Genomic DNA, 20,307 nt, shown 5'->3' on the forward strand with positions numbered 1-20,307 from the left:
GAATAAACCTACCTAGGGAGACAAAAGACCTGTATGCAGAAAACTATAAGATACTGATGAAAGAAATTAAAGAAGACACCAACAGATGGAGAGATATACCATGTTCTTGGATTGGAAGAATAAATATTGTGAAAATGAGTATACTATCCAAAGCAATCTACAGATTCAATTCAATCCCTATCAAATTACCAATGGCATTTTTTACGGAACTAGAACAAATCATCTTAAAATTTGTATGGAGACACAAAAGACCCCAAATAGCCAAAGCAGTCTTGAAGGAAAAAAACGGAGCTGAAGGAATCAGACTCCCTGACTTCAGTCTATACTACAAAGCTACAGTAATCAAGACAATATGGTACTGGCACAAAAATAGAAACATAGATCAATGGAACAAGACAGAAAGCCCAGAGATAAACCCTCACACCTACGGTCAGCTAATCTATGACAAAGGAGGCAAGGATATACAATGGAGAAAAGACAGTCTCTTCAATAAGTAGGGAAAATTGGACAGGTACATGTAAAAGAATGAAATTAGAATACTCCCTAACACCATACACAAAAATAAACTCAAAATGGATTTGAGACCTAAATGTAAGACCAGACACTATAAAACTCTTAGAGGAAAACATAGGAAAAACACTCTTTGACATAAATCACAGCAAGATCTTTTTTGATCCACCTCCTAGAGTAATGGAAATAAAAACAAAAATAAACAAATGGGACCTAATGAAACTTCAAAGCTTTTGCAGAGCAAAGGAAACCATAAACAAGATGAAGAGACAACCCTCAGAATGGGAGAAAATATTTGCAAACGAATCAACGGACGAAGGATAAATCCCCAAAATATATAAACAGCTCATTCAGCTCAATATTAAAGAAACAAACAATCCAATCCAAAAATGGGCAGAAGACCTAAATAGACATTTCTCCAAAGAAGACATACAAATGGCCAAGAAGCACATGAAAAGATGCTCAACATCATTAATTATTAGAGAAATGCAAATCAAAACTACAATGAGGTATCACCTCACACCAGTTAGAATGGGCATCAATAGAAAATCTACAAACAACTAATACTGGAGAGGGGGTGGAGAAAAGGAAACCCTCTTGCACTGTTGGTGGGAATGTCAATTGATACAGCCACTATGGAGAACAATATGGAGGTTCCTTAAAAAACTAAAAATAGAATTACCATATGATCCAGCAATCCCACTACTGGGCATATACCCAGAGAAAACCATAATGCAAAAAGACACATGCTCCCCAATGTTCATTGCAGCACTATTTACAATAGCCAAGTCATGGAAGCAACTTAAATGCCCATCGACAGACAAATGGAGAAAGAATTTGTGGTACATATATACAATGGAATATTACTCAGACATAAAAAGAAAAGAAATTGAGTCATTTTTTGAGACGTGGATGGATCTAGAGACTGTCATACAGAGTGAAGTAAGTCAGAAAGAGAAAAACAAATATCATATATTAACTCATGTATGTGGAACCTAGAAAAATTGTACAGATGAACCGGTGTGCAGGGCAGAAGTTGAGACACAGATGTAGAGAACAAACGTATGGACACCAAGGTGGGGAAACCACGGTGGGGTAGGGATGGTGGTGTGCTGAATTGGGCGATTGGGATTGACATGTATATATTAATGTGTATAAAATTTATGACTGATTAAAAAAATAAATAAATAAAAATTAAAAATAATAATAATAAAAAAAGATCCTCTCTCCAAATACTGTCACTTTCTGATCTACTGGGGGATTGGACTTTGAGATGAATTGGGGAGGGAGGCACAATTTGTCCCATAACATATGCCTCATTATGATTCTAAATATGTTGAATTTGGTATTAAAAGAGCTGTCTTTGCAATACTCAGCAATACTTTACATGGAACATTATAGGACAAACTTGAAGGTTTGTGCATTGTATGTTAATCATTATAAAATATTGCTTTTTACCCATTTCTATTGTCTTGGTTTTCAGTTCAGCTTAACGGTATTGCTACCAATGCTTTTTTTTTTTTTTTTTTTTGTAGTTTTATATTCACTTGCCTTGTACTTTATCCACTACATAATATTCAGTGATGCTGTAATATTATTTTTTAAATTTCTTAACAATAAAATGTTAACGGATTTTTTTTAACTCAGTTTGAAAGTTCATTTGTATGTTGATTCGTTTGTTTTACTTGCATCACTTAAAAATAGCTTCGCATTGCACTCCAAATGAAATCTAAATCCCTTACCCTGGCCCACAGGGCCCCACCTGATCTGGTCTCTTCCTACTTATCTAACCTCTTTTCTCAACACTCTCACTCATGCACATGCCCATGTGTCAAGGACCTACTTTTCATTCTAAGTTTTTCAAAGTTCTATGCCTAGTATTTATGCATAGTTCTTCCTTTTGCTGGAATGAACTTCCACAGGCTGGTGGCTCTCTTGACCTGGTCTAATCATTTAAGATTTCAGGTTGCATTGTTTCTTCTCACAAAAGCATTCTGTGACCTTGCTCTCTGTTATGCTGCCAGCTCTATTTTTTTTTTTTTAATTCCAGTCACTCTCTATCACATGACCCTCCCTTGTTTCACAGCCCGCATCAGCACTGAAACTTCCTCTCTGTCATGTTACTTCTATATTAATACTTTCCAATAGAAAGTTCTACAATAATAGAAGTCATTTATCTGCACTGTCCAATACTGTAACTACTAACAGCGTGTGTCTATTGAGCACTTGAATGTAGCTACTGAGACTATGGAACTAAATCATTGATTTCTTTCAATTTTAGTTCATTCCAATTTAAAATTATGTAGTCACTTGTGGCTGGTGGGTTGTGTATTGGGCAGCACAATTCTGTCTCCTGCATTAAATCCAAAATTCCACAATGACAAGAAATTTTTTTGTGTGAAGGGGTCACCTTTATAACATAGTACTTAGAATGTTCATACTTAACAATAGCAAGTATATAAAATATTTATAAAATTATTAAATGAATAGATGAATAAATAATAGGACCATGTAATCTATTTATATTTATGTGGTTATTAACGTATTTTGTTTGAATTCTGCCTTCTTAGTATGATCATCTTTATTCTTTCCCCTCTCCTGACTTCAGTCAAATTTATTTAATCTTCCTCTTTTGTTTTTCTCTTATACATTTGAATATTCAAATAACAATTTTTAATGTATTTTAAATTATTTTAATTGATGCCAGACACTTCTCTGAGTTCTTTACATATATTAACTCATTTGATGTTCACAATAACCCCATGAAGTGGGTTTCATCATTACCCCTATTATACATATAGGGAACCGGAGGCACAAGCTGTTGAATTCACATGCTCAAGTTACCTACATCATAAATAAGGGATGAGGTCCTTCTGTACAGCACAGGGCACTATATTCAATATCCTGTGATAAACCATAATGAAAAAGACTATGAGAAAGAATACATATATATGTATAACTGAATCACTTTGCTGTACACTAGAAACTAACAGAACATTGTAAATCAACTATACTTTGATTAAAAAAAAAAAAAAGAAAAGAAAAGAATATAAAAATTAAAAAAAAAAATAAGTGAAGGATGGAGGCTCCAGAGATCTGTCTCCATCATTGTTCTACATTTGCTTCTAAATTTGAAAACATCCTCCTGTTATGCTAGTGGCTACCTTTAAATTAAAAAACAAATATGAAATTATATTCATTATTATATTGAAATATAAATATTAAGAATTAAGAGTATTACAAAAAAAAAAAAAAAACACAGATATGTATGATACTTTCCTTTCCAGCAGTTTCTGTCTTTTACCTCCATCCTTACCTCAGGCTGAGAGTTGTGCTAAACTAATTTGGATTTGGAGGGAACTGAGACAAACGTTGCCTCTTTGCAATAATCCTTGGCCTCAGTAAGCATGACACTAAGGGAATTCCAGAAACAGCTAAGCCACATACTACCAATGTGGGCTCTTTCTTTCCCATCCAGGTAGCTACCTCGAATACCAGGACAGACAGTAAACTCTGCTTTTTTCCCATCATGTTTCTTTCACACTTCCATACTGACTAACTGCTAAACAAGTAAAGAAATTTGATATATAGTTATATAATTGATTAATGTCACTGATTAATCTATAGTCAACAGGAAAACTAATTGTTCTATAGAAACCAAAAAAATAAAGAGAATCAAAAACTCTTATATTTAGGGCTTCCCTGGTGTTGCAGTGGTTGAGAATCTGCCTGCCAATGAAGGGGACACAGGTTCGAGCCCTGGTCTGGGAAGATCCCACATGCCGCGGAGCAACTAGGCCCGTGAGCCACAACTACTGAGCCTGCGCATCTGGAGCCTGTGCTCCACAACGAGAGGCCACGATAGTGAAAGGCCCGCACACCGCGATGAAGAGTGGCCCCCCTTGCTGCAACTAGAGAAAGCCCTCTCACAGAAACGAAGACCCAACACAGCCAAATAAATAAATAAATAAATTTAAAAACTCTTATATTTAGAAGTACTTATTTACACACAACCCAAATCCATCTTTTGGCTCTATTTGTATTTTTAACTGCCTTTCTGGAACTATCAGTATCAAAGAACTGCCTACAGTCTTTCCCAAATTAGTCTTGCTTCTCCACCCTTTATTTACATGTCATTAGTGGCATTATAACTTGAATTTGGAGCTTGCACACCCCATTCTTGAAAGCTGTGTATTTCTTTCTTTGTAATGACCTGAAACCTAGTTGATTTTCTTCCAAATGTCCAGAAGATATGTTTCTGTGATCAGAATTTTACAAGGAACCAAATGTTTATTTCCTATTATGTCCTATAAAAACCATTTGGTGCTAATATGAACTTCACGCTTCTTATTTAATTGTGCAAACCTCTTTAACCTCAGATGGAGTTTATTTCTAAAACATGATTTGTGTTAAATACTAATATATTTCATCAGCTTTGATCTTCATCTTTTTACTCCCAAGATATATAGATATATAAATAGAAATACAGAAATATATAAACTCAAATCCTGATGGAATTAAGTTTTGTTTGGAAAAAGCAATAACTTAAAACTCATAGGAAATGTAGGTGAATAACTTTTGGTCCTGATGTAGGAAAGGATTTCATAAGTAAGAAGTATAAGAAAACTTTCATAAATTTGGCCACATTAAAATAAAACACACTTAAAAATTGTAACGATATAGGTTATGAACTGGGAAAGATATTTAAACACACACAACCAACAAAGGATTCATATCAGGAATATACAAAGAATTTGCAAAAATCAATAAAAGCAGCATAAAAAAACTAGGGTAGGAAAAAGGATATGAACATATATTTCAAAGACTAGGAAAGACACATGACCAATTAACATATAGAAAGATGTCCAAACTGCAATCACAAATTCCAGTTGTCTCCTTTTATTTTCATTTTACTATAATTTTTTTGCAGCACTGTATAATGTCATCACATTCCTTCATGAGTCTCTTTTCTTTTCTGGCTTGCAGTCCATGCTCAGTCACACATTTGTGTGTCACACAAATTCCTTCCTGTTACAACCTCCTGCCTATTCTTAGTTCAAGAATTTCACTTAACAAACTTGTCTTATACACTTTTTGTATCCCACGTGCTATGTGGCTCATGGATGATAGGAAATGAAAAAGACATAGTCCTTGCTCTCCTTGTCCTCGAAGTGCTTATGACCTAGTAAAAGAAGACAGGGACATAACAGGTAATTTTTAGCATCAACTTTCTCACCCAGTGATTCTAACATACTAATGTGATATATGACCTCCTCTCTGAAACCTTCCCAGAGCTTGTTTGTCAGCTGTCACAGACAATCTAGCTGCTATGGGTACCACTGTGACTTTATCTGCTTTTTGTGGGGAGATATGAAATTTTCATATGGTCTAAGAAGAGGGCAAATAACTGAACATATAAAAAATTTCTTCTACATTTTATAATGAAAGTAATAAAATATATAGAATTTTGATGCAAGTAAAATCAATGGGAAATAACAGTGGAACTAGATGATGGTCAAAATGGGTATATTGGTAAGGGGCACTTGTTAGAAATGAGAGAAAAATGATTCAATGTTTATCTTGATGTGTGCAGATAAATTAAGACTGTGATTTGACTCCCAAGAGGTCTTTGGATTTATAAACTTTGTTTCAAATCAACTAGAAATCATGAGCAAAAAGTGACCACAGTTTTCAAATGAGAGCAACTTTAGGGTATATAATACTAATGTAGATGGCATTGCACATATTAATCACATTTCCTGTACTTGAGGAATTGCAATATTGTAAGAAAAAAAGAATATTTATATAACATAATATGAAAAGTGCAGGAAGTTAAGAGAGATGAGTCAGAGATCATACTGATAGTAAGAAGATTCTTCTTTTAATTGGAGAAGTATTTGTGTGTGATCCTGTTTATTTCTTCTACAAAAATAAATAAATAAATAAATAAATAAATAAATAAAAGAGACATTTTATCGTCTCATAATTTATAATGTTGCTGTAAGGATGTGTGTAGCCAAATGAAGTCTCAGAAATTGTTTATCTCTAGTATTTGCCCATATTCTTCAGTTTAAGTGAATGGCATAAATGTACAGTATGGATAAGGATAGACTATTTTCACTATTTGTAAATATTGGTTGGCAGGTAAGAGTCTGAAGGGTTCAGACATAGTATTTTGGGGGAAATATTCAAAAAGAAGCCTCCCCAAAACTAGTAATTATGTAGGCTACAAAAATTGACTGTAAGAAACCTGAAATCTGACCTTATTTTTTATGTTAATTTTTTCAAACATTTAAAAAAATTCATTCACCAAATATCTATATTACTGGGGCTTACTATTTTCTGGATATAATGCTAGTGACTATGTGTGTATTCATGGTGGTTGGGTGATAAGTAGACGTCTCCAACCTTGAAAAGCTCGTAGTCCAGTGCAAGAAACAGACGTGAACAGATGATAACGGGAAGGGAAAAACAGTAGTGCAAATACTGAGGAGTGAGTGTTAAGTAAGCCTCTGGGAAAGAAGCAAACCCTTCACAGCTGTGGTGATATTTGAGGTTGTTTTAAGGTTGATTATGATATTCAATGCATATTGTGAAGAAGAGCATTTCAGGCTATTTCCTTCCAACCCAACTCCACCATATCCCACAACCAACTTGATTCTCAGTCATCGCTCTGCTCTTCATTCATGGATTCTTTCCTTAGTTCTGAGTCTTGGTACTAAGTCAAGTTTCTATGAGCAGCTTGATGGAGTTGACTGTCTCTCAAGACCAAGACCTAAAACTTCCCAGGATTTGAATCCACCCTTTTAAACTAACTCCTCTACTTCAATCATTTCTGTATTTTTCCATATATTTTAATGCCTATTAATAACAGGAGCTCAGCTTTCCATTATGGGCACAGTTTCCTAATGGTCTCTCTGATGCGCAAAACAATTTGCATTGACCTGGTGACAAATTTCATAAAGCTCCATAAACCTTGAGTCACATTTATTTGTCCATTATTGCCTCGATACACTTATTAGTACTTAATTTTACATCTTTCCTTGTACTAAGTCCTGTGACTAGTGTTATTCTTTCTCTTTTCTTCTCCTAAAGTTCAATCTTCTTATCATACATAAATGTGTTACATATATACATTTTTCTTAGTGAGTAAAGTACTACTTCAATTTATACACCCCTCACAGTATGCCAAGTAATCAGGAATTGTGTTATAATTGTATCCATGCCCACAAAATTAAACTTGGTAGCACAAAAAAAAAAAAAAAATGCATTTCAAAATGTTATTAACTTTCCACTTTCTTTGGTGACTTTAACACAAAACATTACTTGCAGGACCCTTTTAATGCCTAATGGAAACTTTATTCTCTGAATTGAAGGGAAAATGTTTATTTCTGAAGATTCGAGAACACTAGGTAAGAAAAACTTGAAAAATAGGAAGAGAAAGTTTGCTTTTCTCAAGGAATTCACAGTCTAATTAAAGTAAGTTGATACACCATTATTTTTAATCTCTTAATCAGGTGCTCTTTGCATTTTTTCAATGTGAACATGTCTATATCTTTTAATCTAATGAACTATATAGTTACAACTAGTCTGCAATGCTAAAAAGACAGACTTTCCAAATCATTAGGACTGTTCGGGTAACATAAGTCAATTTAATTTGTGTAAAGTAGATCTCCCTATCAGGGTTTTTTTGCTGTAGGTCTTTTAATTTCCCTATAGGTTTTTAACTCCATGATGATTTTTTGTAATTAAGAATTATGTACCTAATGACATGAGGCTTGCCAGGTAAAGTGCTGTTGCCCACACTGCTAACAGCAAACTAAGAGCTCTCTCTGAAAGGCTGGTTGAATTTCCCAGCTTTCCTCTACAGTAAACGTGCCACACTATTAGACCTATAATTCACCTGGTTCACGAACAAAGGTTTGCTCTATCCAGAAACAATCTCATATTGTTGAAAGGTTTCAGATACAATGGAAAACTATACAAAATTTGACACTATCGTTAAATTGAGACACTTTTCAGTTGCTACTGGTGCAGGAAATGCTTTTATTTCACAGGCAAAATTTTTTTTTAATTAAAAATCTAATAAATAAAAAACTGCTACAAAGTAACCAGACTATACTTCTGGCTGTATGTTACCATTACTTTGCTGTGTTTCATAAAAGGGATGACTGACTATTATTACTACATATTAGAGAAGGAGGTATGCAACGGTGTATCTCTTAAAGGAGCAACTTGGCCTGAATGGATGGTGTTCAGTTTCATTTATCTGTCTGTACTTGTAGCTAAAATGTATGACACTTATGCTCAACATTTTAAAATAATTCTGAGTTTTGGATCATTTACGATTTGGATCATTTGGATCATTACTCAGTGATTCCATCAGATATGAAAATTACTTATTAATCATTTGGAGATTTATATTGCGAGAAGGTTATAATAAATGTGATACTTAATAATTTTTAACTCTTTAGATAAGGCAACACTATGTGCTTCAAGAGGACTTGATGGTTTCAGTGGCACCTGGACAAAAATGATGACTACTCAATTTCTTAGGCACAGGCTCGCTGACCCTTAGTAAAATTGTGAATGAGGTGAGCTTTGTTTCAGTCGACTTTGTAATTCACCTCTGCTTTAGGCAGAAGGTGGTCTTCTGTTCTCTCTTAGCTGAGTACATACAACTTCCCAATGTACAAGCAGAAAGGCAAATTCTACTTTTCTCTACCAATTACTTTTTGTTTTTGTCCTCATTCCTTCAGTGTCCATATTTATGGCAGTTTATATGATACAATTATACTGGTTAATTTGCTCAGTGTGAGCAAATTTCCTTGAAATACACAAACTATCAAAGCTTACTCAAGAAGTGAATGCTCTCTATCTATTAATGAAATGAATGCCCCCCAAGTCTAGATAGCTTCCTTTATGAATTCTACAAAATTTTGGAAAAAATCATACCAGTTTTACACAAAATCTTTTAAAATATCAAAGACAAGAGAACAATACCCAGTTTAATCCATGAGGCTAGAATTACTCAGCTACCATGCTATAAAAACCAGACAAAGACACTAAGATGAAAGAAAGAAAGAAAGAAAGAAAGAAAGAAAGGAAGAAAGGAAGGAAGAAAGAAATTACCCAATGCACGCAGAAAGAGCATTTGAAAGAAATTCACCTATTTGTAATAAAAAATTCAGCTATATAAAATTAGGAAATACCTCAACCAGATAAAAGTCATCTATGAAAAGCCTTAAATTAACAAAATTTTTAATAGTGAAAGGTTGAATGCTTTCTCCCAAAGATTGGGAAAAGGAGAAACATATCCACTCACAATACTTCAAATCCTAGACAGTGTAATTAAGTGATAAATAAGTAAGTAAATGAAAATTCAGCAAAATTAAAAACTGCTTTCTCTTCAAAAGACAATGTTTTGAGTATTAAAAAAGCCAGCCATATACTGGGAGAATATATTTGAAAAACACATAACTGATAAAGGGTTGTATCCATATTATATAAAGAACTCCTATGAATCAATAATAATAAGAAAAACAACTCAATAAATGAAAATGTGTGAAAGGTTTGACCAGACATCCACCAAGGAAGATATATGGAAAGCATAATTACTACAAAGCTTCTCAAAAATATTAGTCATTAGGAAAATGAAAATTAAAACCATAATGAAATACCATTACATGCTCACTTGAATGACTAAACTTAAAAACACTAACAATGCCAAGTTTTGGTAAGGTTAAGGTTGTAAAGCACCTTGAACTCTTATACATCGCTGGTCCATATGCAAAAGAGTACAAGCACATGTAAAAAATGTTTTGACATTTTTGTATAAAGTTAAGCATACACTTACCATGTAACTCAGTAATTTTACTCCCAAATATTTTCCCAAGAGAAATAAAGACATATGTCTATGTGAAGATGTACTCAACTGTTCATAGCAATATTATTCAATTTGGAAAGAATCAAATTTCTATTAACTGGTGAACCTATAAATAATTTGTGGACTGTCCTTGCAATGGAATACTCAGAAATTTAAGAGAATATATTACCAAGTCAAACAAAAACATGGGTAAATCTCAAAAGTGTTACACTAAGTGAAAGAAGTCACTTACAAAAGACTATATGGTATATAATACCATGTATCAGACATTCTAGGAAAGGCAAAATGATAATGATAGCAGATCAGTGTTATCACAGGCCAGGTGGTGTGGGGAAGGACTGAATTCCAAAAAGCAAGAGGGAACTCTTTTGAATGTTGACAATATTCTGTCTCATGATTTTCTTAGTTGTAACAGGATGACATTTATTTTCTTAAAAAGCTGATGTATTTTGCGCTTATATTTGATGGATTTGATAGATAAATAAAATTGACCTAAAACAAAAGAGCAGAAAGTTACAGATTAATTCAATTATTGTTGTCATACAATGAAATCACTAAAAATGAGACAGAATGACTTGTTTCTTCATTCAATGCCATAGAAGTATATGTTTTATATATTGTTATGTTAAGAAGACAAGACATGTATAGAGTATAATTTACTTTGTGTTTTGAAAATAAGAATTGTCTGTGTCAATATGCAAGTTATAATCTTACATATGTAGACAAAATGTCAAAAATTTTCTCTAAAATGTATTTCATGATGACGGGAAGATAGGGCATTTTACTTTTTAATTCACAAAATTCATTTCTATGTGATTTTGGTTTAAATAACGGATGCATTTAAAATAACGTTAATACTTTTTAGAAGATGAATTAGTATTATTAAAACAAAAAAATCAAATTATTCTTTTTAAATAATGCAAAATGTGAGGCAGTCTGATACTGATGAAAGATTATGGATAAGTTTGTAGATGTCCATAGGTGGATTCCAGTCTTTGGAAATTTCCCTAAACTCCAAATCCATAAATTCCTTCTTGGGAAAAAATAGTGTTATGGTATACTATTTACATACAAGTATTATATTAAACATAAAATGATACATTACATATTAAAATTCTCATCCAAAAATGTTCACTTTCTTCTTATTTCTCTTCCTCTTACTTTATTATTTTATACATCTGGTCATTCTCAGTGGAAATAAAAGAGTGTGTGTGTTAGAAATGGAATAATTGAAAAACATACAGGAAATACTTTCAACTTCTTCAACTCACAGATAATGCCCAAGTATCACTGCTGGGAATCTTCCACAGATGTCAAGATTAGTTTTAATGGTTTTTATAAAGATTTTTATCTATAATCCCTTATTTATTCTCAAAGTACACTAATGAGACAGCACTGGTTGTTCAAAATGAAAGTTTTTATCTCACCTTTGTTTGGGTTTGATTAAGTTCTCCATTTGTTTTAAGTTCTCAGTAGTAACTTATAAACACAAAGTATTTTGCTTTTTATAAATCACCAAATGTTCTTGCCTAGAACAGAATAATTCCTACTTACCTATTAGGCAAACACACTTAGATTTTCTGAAGCAAATTAAATACCTCTGTAAAAACTTTTAAAAAGAGGAACTTTGTATTTTTTACACTCCATTTTCTTTTCCTTAAACAAATATTGTGCACTGAAATTCCCATGCTTCATCATTATTATTTTCATCAGTTTTAAAATGTCTATTATGAACAATTGCTTTCATGGTTTTCTCTTACATTAGTCATTCTTTTACATAAGGGTTGCCCATAAAACACATTACAGAATTTCATGAAATTTGTGTCTGGAAAATTCTGTAGCTTTGGAGGCAGTTATTTTTATAATTCTAGAATACTACTTGATATTACATTACATAGAAATAGAATAAGTTACGTCGCTTCTTACATTTAACTACTACTTCTTCCTTTGCTGGTATTTTATGGCCATCTTTTATTTGTCCAATCCTCTATTATTTCTTGCCTTTAATCTAACACCATTCTATATAACTATTTTATAAAAAATATAATTATGTTTGAACAATTGAAATATATCTATTCAGAATAAATTAGCTTATCACTGAACAAGAAAGACAAACATGGATAAATATTTTAGAGGTGGTTTCTTCTCTGCATAATAAATTAAGCTTTCATAAAACTAGCAATACTAATTGCAGTGGTTTACTGCTGTTTAAGCATCTTGACTTTTCCTGTTGCTAAGAACCAAAGATTCTACCTGACCCCCTAAAGCTCAGAGTTTTCAGTCAGATATGCATCCCAATTATCTTGCCTTTTAAATTCAATACCATGGAAATTTTTGATTCCATTTTCCAAATTCTCTCAGATGAGATACCAGAAGTTTTGCCTCAAAGACCCTAGTGTAATATCTGTTTAATCTGACAAATCTTTAGTTTGTTCTGAGTTAGAATCCAATCAGGACTTTTACTCAAGTGAAAGAAACACCAAAGATTTAAGCACTTAATTTTAGAAATAATTCTTTATCCAAAGGTAACCCAAATGACTAAAGCTCAATTTGCATGCTTAGGATGTAACTTTTATACTTAAGTAAAGGTACTTTTAATTTTGCAGTCTCTTTTTCATTTGATTATGCTTAAAATCTCCAGGATTTCATTAAGAATGTGGTAACTGTTTTAGCATCCTTTTAATTAAATTTCAGTTTCAATTAAGAGCTGCTTGTATTGACAAATACTTTGTTTCACATTTTTGTCCATATATTTTACTACGCTTTCTTCTCTAGGAAAAATCAAATATTTAATATAGTTGTAGAATTACACTATCACCCAATGCTTTGAATTGTATCATTCAAATAGTTTTGATTATGAAAATTATCTAAAATGAGTGCATCCTGGAACAAATACATAACTATTTCACTTGGCCTTTCAATTCACACAATTTTTAAGGGTATTCAATAAAAAATAAATTAATAGGTTGCAGACATGTGCACACACATATATATGTGTAAAAGTAATTTTAATAAAAATGCATGAAGGTTTTACATTTTAAAATTTGAATCACCAATACATATAAAATTGAAATTATATCAATATATAGATCTTTAGCACATCTGTTACCAAGTCCGAACTCATTCTGCTTCCACACAACAGGCCAGTAAATGGGGCAAGTAGTTGTTGGGGTAAGGAACAACAACTTTATTTGGAAAGCCAGCAGACTGAGAAGATGGTAGACAAATGTCTTAGAGAACCATCTTAGCGGAGTTAGAATTCAGGCTTCTTTTGTACTAAAAGAGGGGGCAGTGTGGTGGGTTGTTGTAAATTTCTTGGTGTCAGAATCCTTTGTTCTTGCACCTGTGCACTTAGGTCAGGTCATGATGCTCCTGTAAACCTCCAACAACACAAATGTTATTCTCTCTTCTGCAACTTTTTATCTCTATATGAATGGGAAACTGTCATACCTTTAAAGGTCAGAGCCTTGAGAATGGGCTATCCTATATATTTCAGGCTATAGACAACATTCTTTTACAAAAGATGCAGAGCCAGCATGACTAAGCACAGGCAACAGAGCAAAAAGGTTAAAGTAAAAGAAACAGATCCAACATGGAATCAGATTTGTTCTTCCCTATTGCACACCCAGGTTATTCAGGCCTTCTAGTTTTTGTTTAACATTCCATTATTTATGATACAAACATACTTTCAGTCTCAATAAATTACTTCATTGCAGTAAGTTTAAAATGTATTTTACATGTTGAACACATGAACATGACATAAACCTATGAGTCATAGAAGAGAATGCGTGTTGACTTAAGGTATTCCCTCTTCATTTCCTAAAGGTAAAGGTCTGTATATTACACTGAGAGTTTTTAAGGAATGGGCATATATGCACCCATATTTATGTTTTATGTGTGTATGTTTTACCTGAAATGTTTGGATTCAAACTTTTTGAATGTGAATTTTTTCCACATTTCTTATTACTGATGTTCTTAAACTGAAACTTTAGAGTGCATTTTTATTTTATTTTCTAAAGTTTCCTAGCTAATAACTATCCTCAGAAATTTCAGTGTTAATCATCTCTATACTGATTTTCACAGAACTGAGATACTATTTTCTGTCTATTAGACTATAAAAGCCAACTGGTTTTCAGCCTATTAGTGCATAATTATATATTGTAGGCATAACTAATATATCCTACGTTGCTTTGGAGAAGCTTCAAGGTAGACAAATTTTTTTGTCCACTTCAAACTGTAATGGATGTGGACACGACTACATAATTCCTTTATTAGAAAGATATCAGAATATTTCAAGCATAGTGGTCCATCTATGAGTGAAACAATTCTTCTTGACCTTTTAAATGTATTTCAAGGGTTTTTAAAAAATCCCCAAATTTAACAAATAAATAAATACTACAAAATTTAACAATTTCTTATAAACTTACCAAATCATAAAATGCTAGAGATTATAGCTAAGAATTAATTAAGCAGACATTTATTGAATATCTACTCTATACTAAGCACTGTTTTACATGCTTGTTAAAGGTGTGTGAGATCTTATTCTTTTGTTGCTTTCTCTCTGGTGAGTAAAAATATCTCCCTAAAGAAAAAATATTATTCAAATAGAGATGAGTGATGTAGATAAAATAGAACAAGGTAATGTAAGAAGAATGATGGAGTTGAAACTTACAAAGGCAGCTCTGGGCTGGTCTCTGAGAGGAGCAATATTTGAGCTGGGATTTGAAAGAGGAGAGAAAGCTAATAATGGGGAAATCTTGAAGATGGGCATTTTAGGTAGACATTCTACAAAGTTCAAGACCCTAAAGATGCAATGAGAGACTGAAAAATAAAAGTCCAATATACAGGGCACATGAGAGAGAGTAGTAGTATCGGATGTTTGGGGAAAGATAGGGACAATGTGATTCAAACTCTTTCTTGTGGAAAAGGGCATGGTGTTTATGCAAATAGTAATAGGATTTCATAGGCAATGGCTTAGTCATTATGTGATGGAACTCTATCGTGAAAGTTGCCACTCACCAAACCCAAACATACAAACTATTAGACTCAGTGCCAAACTACAGTAGGAGTCACTTGACATTCTATTACAATTGCTCAGGACATACATATGTTTATGAAAGTAATTATATTCCCATATTATGCCCCCTTATCTGATATTTCTCACTTTTTCAATAATATCTCTTTAGTTATTTAAAATAAATATTATATTTATGGTGTCAGTTCATAATTTTTTATCTTACTTGGCATATTCCTTTGTTAAATTGTGTAGTCATGAAGGTAAAACTAAAGTGGCTCCAATATTGTGTTGTGATCTTACAGATAGTGTTCATATCCTCATTTGATGACTGATGGACCAAAAGAAAGATTGTGAAGTGAGTAGAAATTAATAGCAGACTTAAAATGTTCTTGTACTCTCATCATTTCATTGTTTGGAATTTGCTGTAGGCAAATGATTAGAGTTTTTAATTAAATTGTTTATTTACTTGCTGCTTGGTTACTGTATTTCTTAAAAGTGTTCTTATCTCCATGGGAAAAGGAAAAGGAGAGAAAGAGAAATATTAATCAAAGAATTAGTCTAACCAGTATATCCTGAACTTAGGAGTTTAGTTATTGTGGAAATATTAAGACATGTATTGGGCTGACTTACGTAGCTGAGTGAAAGCCAATTGTCTGCTGCCCTACATGTAAAGACAACCTGCACTTTCTTTATACTTTTCAATAATTTCCATTTAATGTAATTACTGATATGACTAGATTTAAAACTATCAGCTTGATTTATTTATTCCATCTCCTTTGTTTCTCCTTTCTTCTTTTTCTGCCTTCTCTCATTATTTTAAAAATAATTTTAGTTTATTTCCTTTTTTTGACTTATTAGATATAACTCTTTGCTTTTTAAAAAATTGACAAATAGTGGATTTACCACTTGTGTTAGTTTCTGCTGTACAGAAAAGTGATTCAATTATACATATATATACATTCTTTTTATATTCTTTTCCATTATGGTTTATCACAGGATATTGAATTATATTTCTCTATGCTACACAGTAAGACCTTGTCTTGTATCCATTCTATTTATAATAGTTTTTATCTGGTAACCCCAAACTCTCAGTCTATTTCTCCCCCCTCCCCTTCCCCCTTGGCAACCAGAAGTCTGTTCTGTGTCTGCCTAACTCTTTGCTCTTTTTTTTACTTTTTTATTTTATATTTGAGTGTAGTTGGTTAACAATGTTGTGATAGTTTCAGTTGTACAGCAAAGTGATTCATTTATACATATACATGTACCTATTCTTTTTCAAATTCTTTTTCCATTTAGGTTGCTATATAATATTGAGCAGAGTTCCCTGTGCTATATAGTATGTCCTTGTTGGTAATCTATTTTAAATACAGCAGTGTGTACAAGTCACTCTTATATTCCATAACTATCCCTTTTCCCCCTTCCCCCCGTCCCTCCCGGTAACCATAAGTTCTTTCTCTAAGTCTGTGAGTCTGTTTCTGTTTTGTAAATCAGTTCATTTGGCCAAGAAACACATGAAAAGTTGCTCAACATTGCTAATTATTAGAGAAATGCAAACCAAAACTACAATTAGATATCACCTCACACCAATCAGAATGGCCATGATCAAAAAACCCACAAACAACAAATGCTGGAGAGGGTGTGGAGAGAATAGTACCCTCCTACACTGTTGGTAGGAATGTAAATTGGTACAGTCACTATGGAGTACAGTATGGAGGTTCCTTAAAAAACTAAAAATAGAGCTATCATATGACACTGCAATCCCATTCCTGGGCATATATCCAGAGAAAAACACGGTCCGAAAAGATATATGCACCCCAATATTCATTGCAGCACTGTTTACAATAGCCAAGTCCTGGAAGCAACCTAAATGTCCATCAACAGAAGAATGGATAAAGAAGATGTGGTATATATATATACAATAGAATATTCCCCAGCCAATAAAAAGAATAAAATAATGTAATTTGCAGCAACATGGATGGACCTAGGGATTGTCATATTGAGTGAAGTAAGACAGAGAAAGAGAAATATCATATGATACCACTTAAATGCAGAATCTAAAAAGAAATGATACAAGCTCTTTTTATCTTAGTTTTTGCTTTAGGGCTGATAGTATAGATCTTTAACTCATCACAGTCTACCTTCAAGTGTTATACCACTTCACACAGTATAAGAACCATAAAATAGTATTCTTTCATTTGTCTTCTTCTGACCTTTGTGCTATTGTTGTCAGACATTTTACTTTTGGGGGTTCTCGGAGATAGCTATGTGGAAAAAGACTTCTGTTTTGTGATGACACTCCATTTGTAAGACACCAATAAATTATAATATACACGGACATTATTCTGGAAAAGCAAATGTTTTCTCCACAGATTTTCTGGCTTATAATTTATAATTTACCTGGGGCTACCATTAGGCAGATGTAGGACATTGTTTATTCTTTATTTCAGGTATTCAGTGCTTATAAAAATGGAGTTAATAAATCTCTGAATCACAGGTCAATCACTTTACAAATCTCTTTTGAAATAAAGTTTTCTTCTGAGCTATCCCAGAAAATTAACTTTGTTAATTAATTAGTTTTGTGCATTTTTATAGTTTTCTGGGGGAGGAAAAACCAGGTGATATAACAAATTTTTTGACAGGATTATTTTCCTATTGATCAGTTATATTTTGTTATTTGTTTATTTATATTTATGGCCATCACAATCACATACACCCAAAAATATTTGATACAATTTTCAGGAAGATTAAATAGCAGTAAACACAATCAATACACTAAATGGGAAAAAGGACAATATCAGAATTTAATGATCTTTCTCCTGCCACGTTGGACAGAGGTTACATGCTCTTCAGATTTGAGCCAATCACATATTCAAATACAGAATCCAAGATGTGTTGATAGAAGAAAAGCGCTCTCCTGTTTTCATGGAGAATAAGCCTTGGGTGCTTTAATATAGGATGTTTGCTTACATAAAATGTTTACCCTATAATAGATTGCTTGTCCTACCTTGACCCTGAAATTCAACTCTAAAGCAAATTTTGTTATGCAGGACTCTCACACAAAACTGCTTACACATCTGTCATTGTCCTCTACAAGGCAAGCTTTGAGCCTGTACTATATTTATTATGCAAATTCTTTTGAAATCTGTAGTGCAGGTGCCTCACGCCTTTCAAAATTACTTTGCATATTAAATGTAGCATAGAAAATGATGGCCTACAAACTTTAGCTGCTTTGGTTTTAATGAGAGACTGTAGAATAAAATGTATTAGATATTCAGGGTAATTCACACACAATAGAAATAATTAATGCGAAATACTCTAGCACACCCTTTGTTTCATACAATACAAGTTGAAGAAAGCAGCTGTTATCCAAACATGTTTTTCTCAATTGTTTCATTTTATTTGAAAAATATCTGAACAAGAAAAAAAAGTGCAATCCTTGTTAGAACTATGTTTATGGGACTGTTACTTCTTTTTTTTCAAATTTACTTTTTTTAAGTGAAAAAAAAAATTGCCTCAGGATGCCAAATATACTTTTCTGATGACTGTATAATGAGAATGGACAAATGCTTTATGAAAATATTTATCAGAAAAACAAATCATTGGAGCATTATTTTTTAAATAGAATGGATTTAAATTAATGTTATAAACAAGCAAATAAATTGATGCATAATTTCAAGCATTTCAGAAATGGGATAATTACTTTAGTGTCTATCTCTATGGTGAAATCTGAATTATATGACCATAGTATGAAAATTTATTTTTAAAATACTTGCAGGTAATGGTAAGAGTGATAAATAAGTGGAACACAGAGATTTTTAGGGCAGTGAAAATACTCTGTATGATATCACAAGGATGGATACATATCATTTTCTATTTGTCAAAACCCATAGAATATACAACAAGAGTGAACTCTAATCACCAAAATTTTGGTGATTATGATGTGTCAATGTAGGTTTATCAATTTCAGCAAATGTCCCAGTCTGGCAGGGGATGTTGATAATGGGGGAGGCTATACATGTTTCGAGGGGATAGGGGACATATATGAAATTTCTGTAACTTCCTTTCAGTTTTGTTGTAAGCCTAAAACTGCTCCTAAAAACATAAGTCTTTTAAAAAATTACTTCCAGGTAATGTTTAAATACTGCTTAAAAAGGTAACAGAGAACTTCCAGTTTCAGCTCTGATATTTAAAGAGCTTGGAAGTCATCACTCCATTCTTTCAAGAATAAATAGTTAAATAATCTGTAAATTAATAATTAATAATTTCTTGGACCAATAAGAAAATTGAACTTTCAGGTAAACTGCCACCCTAAAATTTGGAGAGACAGGCAAATCCAGAGAATTACAGTCAGAGATCAGATTACCAGGTGCAGGAGCCAATGAGGCAATTAACTGGTAAGAACACTGATACTGCTGACAAATTGCTGGAGGCTGATTGTTTAAGAGTGAGAAACTGTTACCAAGTCCAAGCTTGTACTGCTCACCACATGACAGGCCAATAAATTGAAAGACGAGTTGTTGGGGCAAGGAATAGTGACTTTATTCAGAAGGCCAGCGGACTGAGAAGATAGTGGACTAAGGTCTCAAAGAACAATCTTGCCTGGGTTTGGATGCTAGTTTCTTTTATGGAACAAAGAAGGGGAAGTGAGAAGGTAAAGTTAAAAAGCTGATAAGTCGTTGCAAATATTTCCTGGCTCTGGCCAGACTCCAGAGGGTATGTGTTAATTTCTTCTTTCCTGTTCTAATTATTTGACAAGGTCTTTCAAATCTATAAATTCATTTAATCCTTACAACAAACTTTGAAGATAGAAAATATCATATTCCCTTTTTTCATATATCAGAGAAAAGTAGAAGAGACTAAATGCTCAAAATTATACGGCTAATAAACTATGAAA

Source organism: Balaenoptera ricei, chromosome 18 (assembly GCF_028023285.1).
Source record: "Balaenoptera ricei isolate mBalRic1 chromosome 18, mBalRic1.hap2, whole genome shotgun sequence".
NCBI lineage: Eukaryota > Metazoa > Chordata > Mammalia > Artiodactyla > Balaenopteridae > Balaenoptera > Balaenoptera ricei.